Genomic DNA, 14,244 nt, shown 5'->3' on the forward strand with positions numbered 1-14,244 from the left:
AATATGTGTGATAAGACTATAGTTCACAAACTACTTCTGGTTCATTTAGAAAATCTTAAGAGTTTACTGAATTTTGGGGGGATTCATATTCTGAAAAATTTTACACTAGGCAGATTAAATTATTTGACAGGCTTTGTTATCAAAATGCACTTTTAAAGAAAATCTTAAATCAATTTAAGGAATAATTTTAAATAAAAATTTTAAATACTGTAAGTGTATGCTATGAAAGCACATAGTTATGATACAAAATATTTAAGAATTTTAAAAAATTATAAATCTATTGATAGTAATTTAATAGAAATAAAAATGAAAAGAGTCTCATCAATATAGTGATCTGACTTCATTTATGAAGACTAGAAAGGAATCAGCCCTTTCTACATCTGATTCTAAAATGGTTTTGTACTTACTATTGCCAAGCATCATTGTGAGAGTAATATTGTCTTTAAACCCTAGGAGCAATCCTTGACGCAATTCTGTAATGCCTAGAAAAGACGGGGCAACCTGGAAGTCCGACTACTTTCTTAAGATCATCCAGCTTCTGGGTGATTATCCCAAATACTTCATTGTGACAGCAGATGATGTGGGCTCCAAGCAGATGCAGCAGATCTGCATGTCCCTCTGCAGGAAGGCTGTGGTACTGATGTGTTGAACACCACCATGACATGCAAGGCCATCCGAGGACATCTGGAAAACAACCCAGCTCTGGAGGAAACGTTGCCTCATATCCAGGGGAAAATATGGGCTTTGTGTTCACCAAGGAGGATCTCACTGACATCTGGGACATGCTGGTGGAGAATAAGATGCCAGCTGCCAGCTGTGTGGGGTGCCGCTGCCCCATATGAAGTCTCTGTGCCAGCCCAGAACATTGTTGCAGAGCTGGAGAAGACATTGTTCTTCCAGGCTTGAGGCATCACCACTAAAACCTCCATGGGCACCAACCAAAACCTGAGTGATGTGCAGCTGATTAAGCTGGAAACAAAGTGGGAGGCAGTAAAACCACAATGATAAACATGTCAAACATCTATGTCCCTCTTCTCCTTTGGTCTGACGATCCAGCAGGTGTTTGACCATGGCAGTATCTGCAGTCTGGAAGTGCTTGACATCCTCCTTTTTAGAGGCTGTTCATAGTGTTACTAGAATATGTCTGTAGATCGGTTACTGCACTATTGCATCAGTATCCTATTCTATCTTCAATGGGTACAAGCGGGTCCTGTGGAGACTGATTACACCTTCCCACTTGCTGAAAGAGGCAAAGCCATCTCAGAGAACCCATCTGCTTTTGTGGTTGCTGCTCCTGCTGCTGCTGCAGCCCCAGCCAAGGTGGAAGCAAAGGAAGAGTCAGGGGAGTCAGAAAGGACGTGGGATTTGGTCTCTGACTAATAACCAAAAAACAACCAGCTCAGCAAGCGTTACTTGTGAAACAAGGAAATAAAGTCTTACTGGTCTTTAATAATAATAATATTATTAATAAAGTTTTGCAAGTTGTCACTGGTTCATTGCTCAGTGGTCATTATAAAATGCAGGCACTGGACTGGAGGAATAAGCAATGTAAGTTAATGGAATCTAGTATAATTTACCTTATTTCTTTTCATCTTGAGTCTATTTTTTCATAAGAATAAGATTCTGTGATAAAATTCTGAGCATATTTACTATAGGTGGATATTTGGGTTTTTTTTCAAATGGTCTCAAACATTATAAAACCTAAATATTTACTTATTTTAAAGAAAACTTTGTTTCATACTATAATGAACACCACAGGTTTTCAAAAGAAAATGGAATGTATGTAGTTACTATTAGTAAATGATTACAATTAAAAAGTTCCAGGCTCCCTCCCAATGGTAGCTCCAGAATTTCCAAAACAGGGGAAAATTCTAGGATGTAGTTATCTGTTTGGAAGGGACAACAAAGACACCTCAATGGGTGGTAAAACAGTAACACCATCACTGTGACATAGTGCTTTCCTATTTGCGAAGCCTTGGGCAAACAGTGGTGTGGTTAGGTTGGGGGAGCTGGCTGTGAGGAAATACGTCCTTTGTGCCACGGTGGCTCCCTTTCCTGACCAACCATTACAAATATAAAATTGGTTGCAGTTACTTTAACTGTAAAAGGAGGGGGGAAATTAAGAAATTATAATCTCTCAAATCTCAGGCTACAGCAATGTACTTCACTTATGAAACCATAAGATATCTAATGCAAATCAAACATAGAAATAAAACTTAACATCTCATAATTAATTCTAACAATCTGAGATTTTCTTATCCACTTTCTTTCTTACTTTTGATTCTATACCCAAATTATGGAATATTTTGTGGATAGCTATGACTTCCAAATACATTTCAATATGGGAAATAATAATACTACTATGTGACATAAAGATAAGAACATGAAACAAAGACATTTTCGTTAATGAACCCATGCGGATTCAGCCTCAGGGAAATAGTGTTAATGAAAAGGATCATATAACATGAGAATTACCATTCTATTGAATGGCAAGGTTCATTTTCCCCTTCTTATACAGAGAAACCCACTAAAGAATAAAAAACAACCTGACTTTAATTCTCTTTTCTTTTATCTGCAATTTGAGGACTTAATTTTTACCTGAGTTAAAAAAAAAAGAATAAAATCTGTATTAACAAAGAATTCCATGCTGACACTAAAACTCTTTTCCTGGACTTGTTTTTTTCCCTAAAAGCTTATTGAAGGAGACATTAGTTCCATTTTTCTAACATCTTAGCTCAGGACTTTAGGGATTATACTCATCCAGCGTAAAGCTACATTTCCTGTCTTGGAAAGCAAATGTACACACAATTTGAGTCTATTTAAACCATTCTATGCCATGAATTTCTAGGTTATTTGGGTATATTTGCCACTCTCCTTCATTTCCTAGTGTGAAAATCTAATCTGCTGGTTGTCTTATAGTTTACCTCCAAAATAAAGGACTACACTACAAAGCAGGCAGGTAATAAGTTAGAAAATCAGTATGAATGTATATGATTCTTTTTCCATCTCATAAATCCCCAAAGACAATATAAATAAATTTGAAAGTAAAAATATTAAAAAGGAAAACTGGCCTTACTATCCCAGCCTAATGGGACATGCTAAAGAAATATGAGTCATACTGCAGCAGAGTTAAGTTGATAAAATGTTGACAGATGTTTATGGAAAATGTATGTGCTTCCTCACAAGGAAATACACATACAAGCTTTCACAACTTCCATAATATACTTGACTGATGTTTCCTTTGCTTGCTGTATAATCATACCAAGTGGGCAAATATATAATGGTGAAGTCTAAATTTGTGCTTGTTAGTTTCATTCAAAATATTGAGATGCCATTTTGTGAGTTACTCTCTAGTGAATGACTATAGTAAATATCAATACAACCAATGTTAGTGCTAAGCTTTATCTCTGCTGCTGCCATGTTCAAGTGCATACCAGTTTTGTTTACTATGCTAACCCAAATAAAACACATGTCAACCGCCCCCATCTTCTACTTCACTGTTTATAACCTATGGCCTACTTTGTCCCTTTGACATAGTGGAATAAAGATGAAGAGATTGGTTTTGGTGCAGATCAGGTTCTCATTAGAGTAAACTGAGTTCTTTAATCAACAACATATTTTTTAAAAGAAATTAAAACCAATGTTTGGAGATTTCCTGGTTTTCTAATGGTTTGCTTTTCTCTTTTTAAAGTAGCTTTAAGCCAAAAGTGAAGTGAAACTGTGGGAGAGGGGGACAGGAGAAGTTATACAATCCAGAAGTTTGTTGACAAAACTTTTTTGATGTCTTCCAGTTTATAATGGAAAGTGAACTTCCCAGAATAGTATGAAAAGAAAGTGAATCACATTATTCTTACTCAAAATTTTAAATGCAAAACAGTTCTCAAAATCCTTATGTTTAAGTTTTGTGCCTCTGTGACAAATTTTTCACAAGAAGTATATTCTGTGTGGAAAACAAATATCTATATACCTAATTATGAAAGTACTAAAAAGAGGTGGTAAAGCAAATTTCCATAGTAAGAAAATTGATCTTTTTTTATGCTTCCATACTTAAACAAACTGAGATCTTCAGCCATAATTAGGACTACAATTAATATAAGTAATGTTTCTAAATCTTTTCTCTTTCAAAATCTTGTTTTCTCTAATTGTATAATCCACAAAGAAGTCTAAAACTCTAGCCTGGCTTTGTCTTGTTCTTGTAGAAGAGTATATTGCTGGCAATCTGACTCATTTCACTTGATCTTTATTTATTTTAAACTCTGTTCTGTCATCTTATGGTTAAATATTCACATGTTTTATTGCAACACAAATTTTTAATGATTTTAGTGGCAACAAGTCTTTTAAAATAATTTTCTTACAAAAAGTATTGTTTAACAGGATTTCATTAAAATTTAAAATATTTGCTCTGCAAACAAAGATGTCAAGAGAATTAGGAGACAAGCCAAAGAGTGGGAGGAAACTATTCCCCAAAAATTCATCTGATAAAGGACTGTTATCTAGAATACATAAACAATTTGTAAAACTCAACAAGAAGAAAACAAGCAACCCAATTAAAAAATGGGTCAAAGACCTGAAAAGATAAGTCACTAAAGAAGATACACAGGTGGCAAATAAGCATATGAGAAGATGTTCCACATCATGTATCATCGGGGAAACACAAATTAAAGTAACAATGAGATACTACTATGCAACTGTTAGAATGGTCATTCCAGAACACTGGAAACAACGAATTCTAGGGAGAACACAGAAAAGCAGGAACTCTCATTCATTGCTGATGAAAATGCAAAGTTTTTCAACCAACTTGGAGGACAGGATTCAGCATTGTACTCCTTGCCATTTACTCTAATGAATTTAAATTTATGTCTATACCTTGTGCACATCTGGGGACATGGAATATATAGGAATTTTTGTACTTAGACTCTCTTTTGCTGTGAACCCAAAACTGCTTTGAAATATGAAACTTATTCATTGTGCTGTCTGAGATATACTTTCCTTTAATTTTTACAGGATGTACCTTTTTCATTATGTTGCAATATTTTAAAGCAGCTTTGCCCCTCCTTCTCTTTCCAATATTACTGTATGGGGAGAGATTTATGCAAACCTTCTTTTTCCAAAAAAGAAGAATAGGAAAGTTCTATAGTGCTTTGCACAGTTTGTTTGAATGTTTATAGATTTTTCCTGTCATATTTTATCCTTATATCAAGTTACTGTCCTGCATGAGACTAGCTATTTGACATTCATTTATGGCTTGTCAGCTCAAGATTCTTCAGCACTCTTTTTGGCCATGCCTAATGCCCACTTACACAATATGGTTGTTGTTTTTTGTTTTGTTTTGTTTATGTTTTTATTTTTATTTTTTCCAGAACATTTCAGAAAAACTTCCTAGACTGAAAACACCCATTATTTCTAGAAATCAAACTCAATGGCCTGTGAATTTATCTTCCATTTGTGGTTAAGATTCATAAAGCATATAACACCTTCATCCATTGCTTTATTCTCCCCATTTGGGTCCTTAAAATTTATATTGTTTGAATAAACTAACAGATAGCCACTGTGAGAGTAAGATGCAAAACTCTAGTGATTGCTGGTGATAACTAACAAGTTTCCTTCTTGTTCAACTAGGTTCTTTTACCATAGATTTACATACTGAAAGCGAATGTAAATTAAATCCATCCCATGTCGCACTGTTTATGTGGGCATTTTTCCCCTCATTCTGGTTTACAAGTGTGTGTATTTACCCTGAACCCAGTTTATCTGCTACTTTACATCTATTCAAGTATGTGTTCCCCAGGCCTTGACCACTTGCCTTGCTTCTTGGACAGAGCTGTATTAGCAAAAGGTCTATCCTGTTCCCAGAGATGTAAAGCTCTCGGAGTCACCACCAATATCAACAATACAGACTGAAGGACACTTTGGTGCCAGCTGACTAGAAGAGATCCTTGTGCCTGCACAATGCCTGGATTATGCCCAAGGAAGTTTGGATTTCTTTGATGACTTCCTAGATAATCAACCAGATTAAACAAAACAGGTATATGGGAAACTAATGTTCCAAGGGAAAGATTTTGACAAAGGCTTTAAGAAGGCAAGGAGGTTTCAGCAAATAAATTGATCCCTATCCTCCTCTGGCTGGCTGTTTCCAGATGCAAGGGTTTCCATGTGCCTCTCTAGATAGATTTCATGTAACTGAGCAACAAAAGCTTTTCGATGTCAATGCTCAAATGTGCCATCAAAATGTGGCCGGCTCTGAAATGTGCCATCTTTTGTTTGCTGTCCACCTTCCTTGCTTCACTTTCCTTTGTCCTTGATTCTTACTTCCTGGGATTGTATTCCCCAGTGGAATATCAATCTGTTAGTTTTTACCTAAGGCTCTTTTTTCTAAGGAATCAAGATTAAGACTGTGTATGTGTGTGATTAGAAAATGTGTTTCTCACTCTTGTTTAGCACTTGTCAGTATAATTCCCTGAGTTATATCAAATATGTTCTTTTAACATTAGTAGATAGTGCTACTACAAATATCATTTCCTATAATTTCCATGGGTATTTCAATGGAATATTTTGAAAGAATGACTGTGGTGACTCTCATTCACCATTATTTGGTCCTGACGTATAAACAGTTTATTTTGTCACTTACACATTACACACATTGATATTTCTCTGGTCAAACAGTTTGGTTAAGAAAATTAGAAAGGAAAACAAAAGAGAGAATAAATACAATAGAAAATGTGAGGATTTCTTTTGCTTTTTTATTTTTCTTTTACAGAATGCTGACCCTGCTTTTACCATTGAAATAGAACTCTTTAAGTGAACTTGTTTCTGTTGTCATTCCTATTTAGAGTTTAGGCTTGAAAGTTATTTACATTCTGGTTTAGTAAAGAAAATAAGGCAGAAAAATGTCTGTGTTCTATTGTCAGATAATCACTGAAAATTGGTAACTGAACTAAATTTTACATGTAAACTGAAATTCCTCCCTACCAACTCCAATTAAGTGAAATGCTGATGTCAAGTAGCTTGTTACACTGAACTCTGATGGCAGAGAATGATAATGCTCCCTTAAAGACATCTATCACCTTTTCTTATTGAGCACAGTAATAATCCACATTTTGTCCTCTTTTATTTATGTGGGTGTATATGTTTCAGTTTCAAACAACGGAATCTGGTTAGAGGTGATATATATGCCACTTCTGGCTTAAAATGTTCCCTGTGGCCCTCCATGCTTTTCCTCTTTTCCTGACAATCATCAGGATTCAGAGGACCTTGTGGAGGGCCAGCCCTACACCCTTAGGTCATGATGAATGATTAGAGGAAAAGCACTGAAAGTCCAGAAGGATTGTGTGTAGTAGAGACCTCACAACACCTACCCACCAACCATACTGGAATATGTGGTTAATGAGAAATGTTCTTTTCTTTTGTTAAAAAGAAAACAAACATTAAAAATTTGAGGTTAACTATCATAGTCAAATAAGCTAATATTTTTGTTCAGCAATCAATAGTTACAGTATAGCATAAAGTATATTTCAAAATTAAATAAAACTAAATTTGATAGTATATTAATCACTATTAATATAATTTTATAAATTATAAAAATGCTAAAATTAGAAATCTTATTTATGAACTTGTCTTGCATATTTAGTAAATCTAAACAAAATGCAATGTTTATTTTCCATGTATAATAAAATTTTGGATACCTTGTTGTTAAAATTGAAATATCGCTGTTCATAAGCCACACATATCAGAAAATATGAAGTTGTTGTCAAGAAAGTTTGCAAAAATCTTTGAAATAAATTTTTATTATATTTTCATGAAAGTCTTCTTTATCTTAAAACTTGGGTGAATGACACTATCCAATTATGGAATGTATAAGCAAAAATTTTAAATTTTTAATAATTAAAATATAATGTTATTTACATATACCCAGGAAAATAGCAGGGCTTCCATAGTCACTAGGTTCACTGAAAACAACCTCCACCCAATCTACAGTAATTGTTCCTCGCATCTCCTAGAACATTGTGCAGAAAGATATAAGATAGAATGAAAAAAGAACCCCACTGAGAAAAAATATCTCATACCATAGGATCACTAAAGAGTAAATTGAAAACTTATCTCTGAGGAAGTACAGTAAATAGAGTAAGGAACATATAACTCTAGAATAACTTTAATTTAAACCCTCAGAAAGATGTTAACATAATGATATATTCATAAAGATAATCACAGAAATTAGCATTTTGATCATTTAAATCAAAGTCTCAGCAAACAAAAGTAAAATTATGTTCAGAGAGTCTTGGTTGGTGTGGTTCAGTAGATTGGGCATAGTCCCATAAACCAAAAGGTCACCAGGTTCCTGGTTGGGGGCATAAGAGAGACAACAGATGAGTGTTTCTCTTGCACATCCACGTTTCTCTCCCTTTCTTTCTCTTGCCTTTCCCGTCTGTCTAAAAATAAGTTTTAAAGTCTTTCAAAAAATTATGTTCAGAGGGAAAGAGCTAATCTATGATTTATAATATGAGCACAGAGATTCTTCCAGAACACAAAACAAAAGAGCTAATCTATGATTTATAATATGAGCACAGAGATTCTTCCAGAACACAATAAGTTACACCGAAATTGCAGTGTAACTTATTGTGGTTTTAATTTGTATTAATTGATTAATAATAATGTTGAATACTTTTCAAATATATTGGTTAAGTAAATGTCTTGTGAAGTAACTCTAAGTTACTTTTTATGGGACATTCTATATTTTTCTCATTAATTTACAATATATAAAAACATTTATTGTTGAAAATTATGTATGTATATAATGATAATATACAATCCCACAAAGTGGAAATTTTATATGTAATTTTATACACATTATATGTAATGTATATTTTATATATAAATACTAAAATTTACATATATACCAAGTATACTAATTATGTTAAAATATATACTAAATATATAGTCTAAATATATTATATAAAAATATATTCTAATGTATAATTCTAAAATATACACTAAATATATACTGTATTTTTGGACCATAAGATGCACCTAGGTTTTAGAGGAGGAAAATATGAAAAGAATTTTTGAAGTAAAAAATAGAGTAAAATATTTAATAACATAAATAACATAATATTTCACCAATGTAAATGTAAATTAACTCAACAGCAGCATTAACAACCATTATTCTTCCTAAATTTGGGGGGGCAAAAAATGCATCTTATAGTCTAAAAAATACAGGTACCTTATATATTTATAAATATTTTAAAATCAATTAAAGTATATATACATATATAATATATTTATATTTACATAATAGCTACTCTCTAACTTGAATTTTCACTATCTCAACAGTGTTTTCTAAGGACCCAAAATTTTAAATCTTAATGTAAATTAAGATATTTCTTATGTTTTATGGTGAGCACTTTTTTTGTGACGTATTTCACACATCTTTGCTTACCTCAAAATGGAGAAGATGTTCTATATTGCTTTTAGAATTTTTAATGGTTTTTCAAAATTAAATGTATAACTCATCTGGAGTGTTTTTGTGAATGTCATAAGATTATTTCTTTAACCCATTTTTAAATAAGGGGAAAAAATTATAATTTAAACCTCTCCTGACTACTTTGTTATTATCATGTTTTTTTCTAAAGATGTTATTATGTTTTTATTTATTTTTAGAGAGGGGAAGGGAGAGAGAAAGAGAGAGAGAAACATCAATGTGCGTGGTTGCATCTCATGTGGCCCCCACTGAGGACCTGGCATGCAACCCAGGCATGTGCCCTGACTGGGAATTAAACCAGTGACCCTTTGGTTCACAGCCCATGCTCAATCCACTGAGCTACACCAGCCAGGGCTGTCATGTATTTTTATTGTAGACATGTTACAAATATTAAAAGACAGTATTAATTTTATTATTTCCATTTATTTTTAAATTTTTCATGTATACTTATCATTTCCTATACTTCTCACTTCTGTCTATAGTTTCATGATTCCATCTGATACCATTCTCTGTCACAATGACAAACTTGATTATTTCTTTTTTCCTTTTTTTTATTGTTGTCCAGTTACAGCTGGCCCACCTTTTTCCCCATTGCTCTTCCCTGCCCTGTATCCCTCACTTCCAAGATCAATCTCCCCCATTTTCCATACCCTTGAATCCTCTATTCATGTTCCTTAACTTGCTCCTTCCATTTTTTTTCTTCTTTATTCCCCTCCCCCTTCCCTGTGGTCACTGTCAGTCTATTCCTTGTTTCCATGCCTCTGGTTAGGTTTGCAATCTAGAAATTCTCTCTGCTTTTAAAATATCATAAGAGATGTTTATTTTGCCTTTACTTTTAAGGGTATTTTTTTTCTGATTTCTGAATTCTACATAGGCTAGACTTTTTTTTTTTCATTTCCTTCTGAATTTCATGATTTCCTGGTTTTAAAAGTAGTAATCGATAATATCAATATTTTGAGGAATATAAGTATCTTTTTCTCAGATTACTTTCAAAATCTAATTTGTCTAATTTGTTTTACCTCTGATTTGAGCAAATTAACTATGATGTGTCTTTGAATCTATAATGTATGTCTTTATATTTACACTGCTTAAAGAAGTTAATTCTGTGAGTTGATATTTTATTAATTTAAAATATATTTAAGTTATTATCTCTTGCAATGTTACTTTCATTCTACTATTGCCCTGCTCTCTCTGACTGGGGCTCTATTAAATACAATACATGTATGCTATTTTACATGACTGTATCTGGGGTCTCTGATAACTAGCGCTGTTCATTTCCTTTTATTTTTCCCATCTTTACTTAAGTTGGAATATCTTCCATTAGCCTAACTTCAAGTTTATGAATCCTATCATTTACTGTGCTCAGTCTGTTATTGTACCCACACAATGAGTTCTTAATTTCAAGTATTTTTGTAATTAATTTCTAGAATACCATTTTAATTGTATGCACTGTAAAAATATGTAGACATCATCTATTATTTATTGGTTTATATTTTTACCCCCTATTTTCTTTAACATATACATAAGAGTTATATTAAATTTTTATCCTCCAATTTCCATGTGATTGTCTGGTGTCTTTTTCTATCATTTTTTCTCAATTATCTGTCATATCTCCCTCTGTATCACATACTTTTAATTTTTGATTGTCATGTGGTGTCTAAAATAATTATAGAAACTATGGAGATTATTTCGTTTCTTCCCATTTTAAAAAAGAATTCCACTTGTCCTCTGTTCAGCAGGCCAGGTGGTAATGGATCACTTTAACCCAATCAAGAAGTGATATGCATGGTAGGTGCAATGTTGTAAGCTTTGGCTACTTCAGGCTTATCCTTGTTCCTCATATATGGCCCTCCCAGGCATTTTATTGACTGGTGAGTTGACTATAGCTTATAGGAGAGCCCTGTTTTTGTTTTGTTTTGTTTTAGTTCTATTGATTCTTGCCTTTATAGCTTCAAACTCTGGCAAATATCTTAACATCAGAACTGCCATTATATTTGAAGAAAACCCCATGGCTTTAGTACGATTTTGTCTCCTAAGTGTCCAGAAATGGCAGAAGGTTTTATTCTGCATTTGAGAAGTATATGAATCAAGCCTTTAACCATCACGATCACCACAATCCACCTACACCCCCAAACCAAACACAAACTCCTTCAACAAATGTCTCAAGAAAGACAGCCATGCACTTAGACTGCTCTAAATTCTACTCCATCATGCCAGCCTGTGTAATCTCCTCTGAATTCCTTTTACCTCAGTCAAATCTCCTCTGAATTCCTTTTACCTCAGGAAAGTCCATGTCCCTACCTAAGCCTACTTCTGCTAATTCTCAGAATCAGCCAATGATTTTAGGCATGACAGTGATTGTTAGACCATTTAGTAAGACTCTTCCCACTATGCAATTTTAGCTCCTTTTTTAGTCATTGTTATCACATTTTTTGATATGTTAAAAAAATATAATATTTGTTAATCTTTTATTTTGTATCAGGAGCACTGACAAATGCTTTAAAAATCTACATATTTTATCAGAAGCATTGATAAATTTTTAGCTAACTTTCAAACTTCTAAACAGAGATAAATTTTTATGTTTACTCCTTCTTCTCCTCTCCCTATGATTATTTATTGAACATTTACCATGTGCCAAACACAGTGCTAAATGTTTCACTGTAAGTATCTCTCAATAGCTACAATCATTATTTCCATTTTACTTATTTACATTTAGAGTAACTCAGGCTCATAAAGGTTTATACAACTAGGATGTAATGGAACTTGGATTTTTGTCACTAACCATATGTCTCCAAAATGTATACTTTTTTACATGATACTATATAATGTTGGAATATGTGTATATATTTATATATTTAATAAATATACATACACACATACATATATACTTAATATATTTCAATATTTTATATATATTCTGTATTTATAAAATATATATTCAATATCTTAAACATTTTACTTATTCAGTATATAATTCAATATACATTATACTTATGTATGTATATATATTTTTGATATCTTCTCCAAGAACCGATCTGTACACAGGTTTGTCATCAGAAGAATGGCTTTTATACTCCACCTCTTGCATTTGAAAGTATAACCATGAGCTCAATACTTAACTTTCCTGAAGCTCACTTTCCTTATCTATAATGTAATTCTACAACAGGAGTTAATGACATGGAACTAAAATTTAAACTATAAATCACCATAAATATTTTAGTTTTTATTTCCATGAACAGATATGCATATTTATATCCTGATAAGTTTTTTGTTGTTCATAGCTTTCTTGTAGTTAACTTCATCACATGCCAGTTATACAAACAATCAAGTTGTTATCTGATTGTGCAGAATAACCAGCTAATCTCATTATTGAAGTTGGCACATTATGTTGAATTATATACCTTAAGTGTCAAGGAAAATTCCTTAAATAAGCCATTGACAATAATAGGATTTTAACCTTAGTTGGCTTGTCAAAGACACTTTAATTATTATGTTTGCTGAAACTACTTGGCCATAAAATATTGAGTTGCCAGTTGTTTAAAAAGTAATAGGATGGGAGGAAACAAGTTAGACAAAACAGTTTTTAAAACAAAGACAAATATAATGTTGAAAATCATTCAGGCATAAAAACGGTCTATAAAATATATTCAAGATCTATTTTGCCAAAATTCACATAATAGAAAAGCATGAAATAAGACTTTTCCCTCTTTAAACATCCTTAGACACTGGGAAATTGTTTTTCATGGTGATGGACTCATGCACTGTAGCCACCGGAGCCAACCTCAACATCATCAGTCAGTTGAAATTACATTCCGTATAATTATGGTATAATTATAGTGCGATGTTTATTTGTGAAACAGTGGAGTCTTAGCACACACCCATTTAGTTTACACAAATATAACTACATGCTCTGTAAACATAATTAAAACTGGGAAGGAGGGAGAAAAAGAAGGAAGAGGAAATGCAGAAAAGAGAGAAACTGGAAAGAAACATCTCCATATTCAACTTCACTGAGTTTAATTTTCTAATTATTTTTCCAGGACTGAAAACAAATAAAAATTAACTGCTGTGATTTTCAAGAATAATTTTGCTTATGTGAAGTTTAATAACCTAGCCCATTTATAAAACGTCATTCCACTCTGTTTTTAAATGAATAATTATTTGGTTTATATTGCTTTTGAAAAGAATCTTCTCCCTTCATTTTATTTGAAACTAATTTAACTTATGAAGAAATTATGACAGGTGTTACCCTTGTCTAAAATTTGTCAGAGGCTTGGAAGACTTATCTAAGATAATGAGTCAGTTATTTCCACCTATGCAAGACTCCAGTCTTTATTCTCTATATTTGTGCTCTTTCTATGAGTTTATAATATATTTCTTGCAAATTACACTTACATACATACATATATATATGTGCACTTAGGCCATATCCATTTGGGTATGTCATACACAAAAAAAGTTCAATAGAATCATAGGAAAATAAATTTTTAGAAAGGAAATAAAATTTCCCCATAGCTTCTGTAGCTCTTTAACTTTCAGTGAGAATTACTATTTCATTTATTTTGTCAATTGCCATGCTTCACTGTGGATTGTTTAGATTATATTTAATTTCTGATAAGACACTAGTGCTAAACCTAAGTTTATGTTTTCCATTATCCAATCTTTTGACAATTTTTTCCTAAACTTTTATGGACTAATTAATAGATTTTTCTTACAAGGAACAGTTCGGTATAGGTAATGACACTGTGTGGGTAGCGGTTATGTCCCTT

At 32.7% G+C, this 14,244-nt stretch overlaps 1 pseudogene; it reads left to right on the forward strand.

The window, feature by feature from the left end:
• Positions 1-478: 478 nt before the first annotated feature.
• Positions 479-1,450, forward strand: LOC114488383 (annotated as a pseudogene).
• The last annotated feature ends 12,794 nt before the right edge of the window (positions 1,451-14,244 follow it).

Source organism: Phyllostomus discolor, chromosome 2 (genome assembly GCF_004126475.2).
Source record: "Phyllostomus discolor isolate MPI-MPIP mPhyDis1 chromosome 2, mPhyDis1.pri.v3, whole genome shotgun sequence".
Lineage (NCBI taxonomy): Eukaryota > Metazoa > Chordata > Mammalia > Chiroptera > Phyllostomidae > Phyllostomus > Phyllostomus discolor.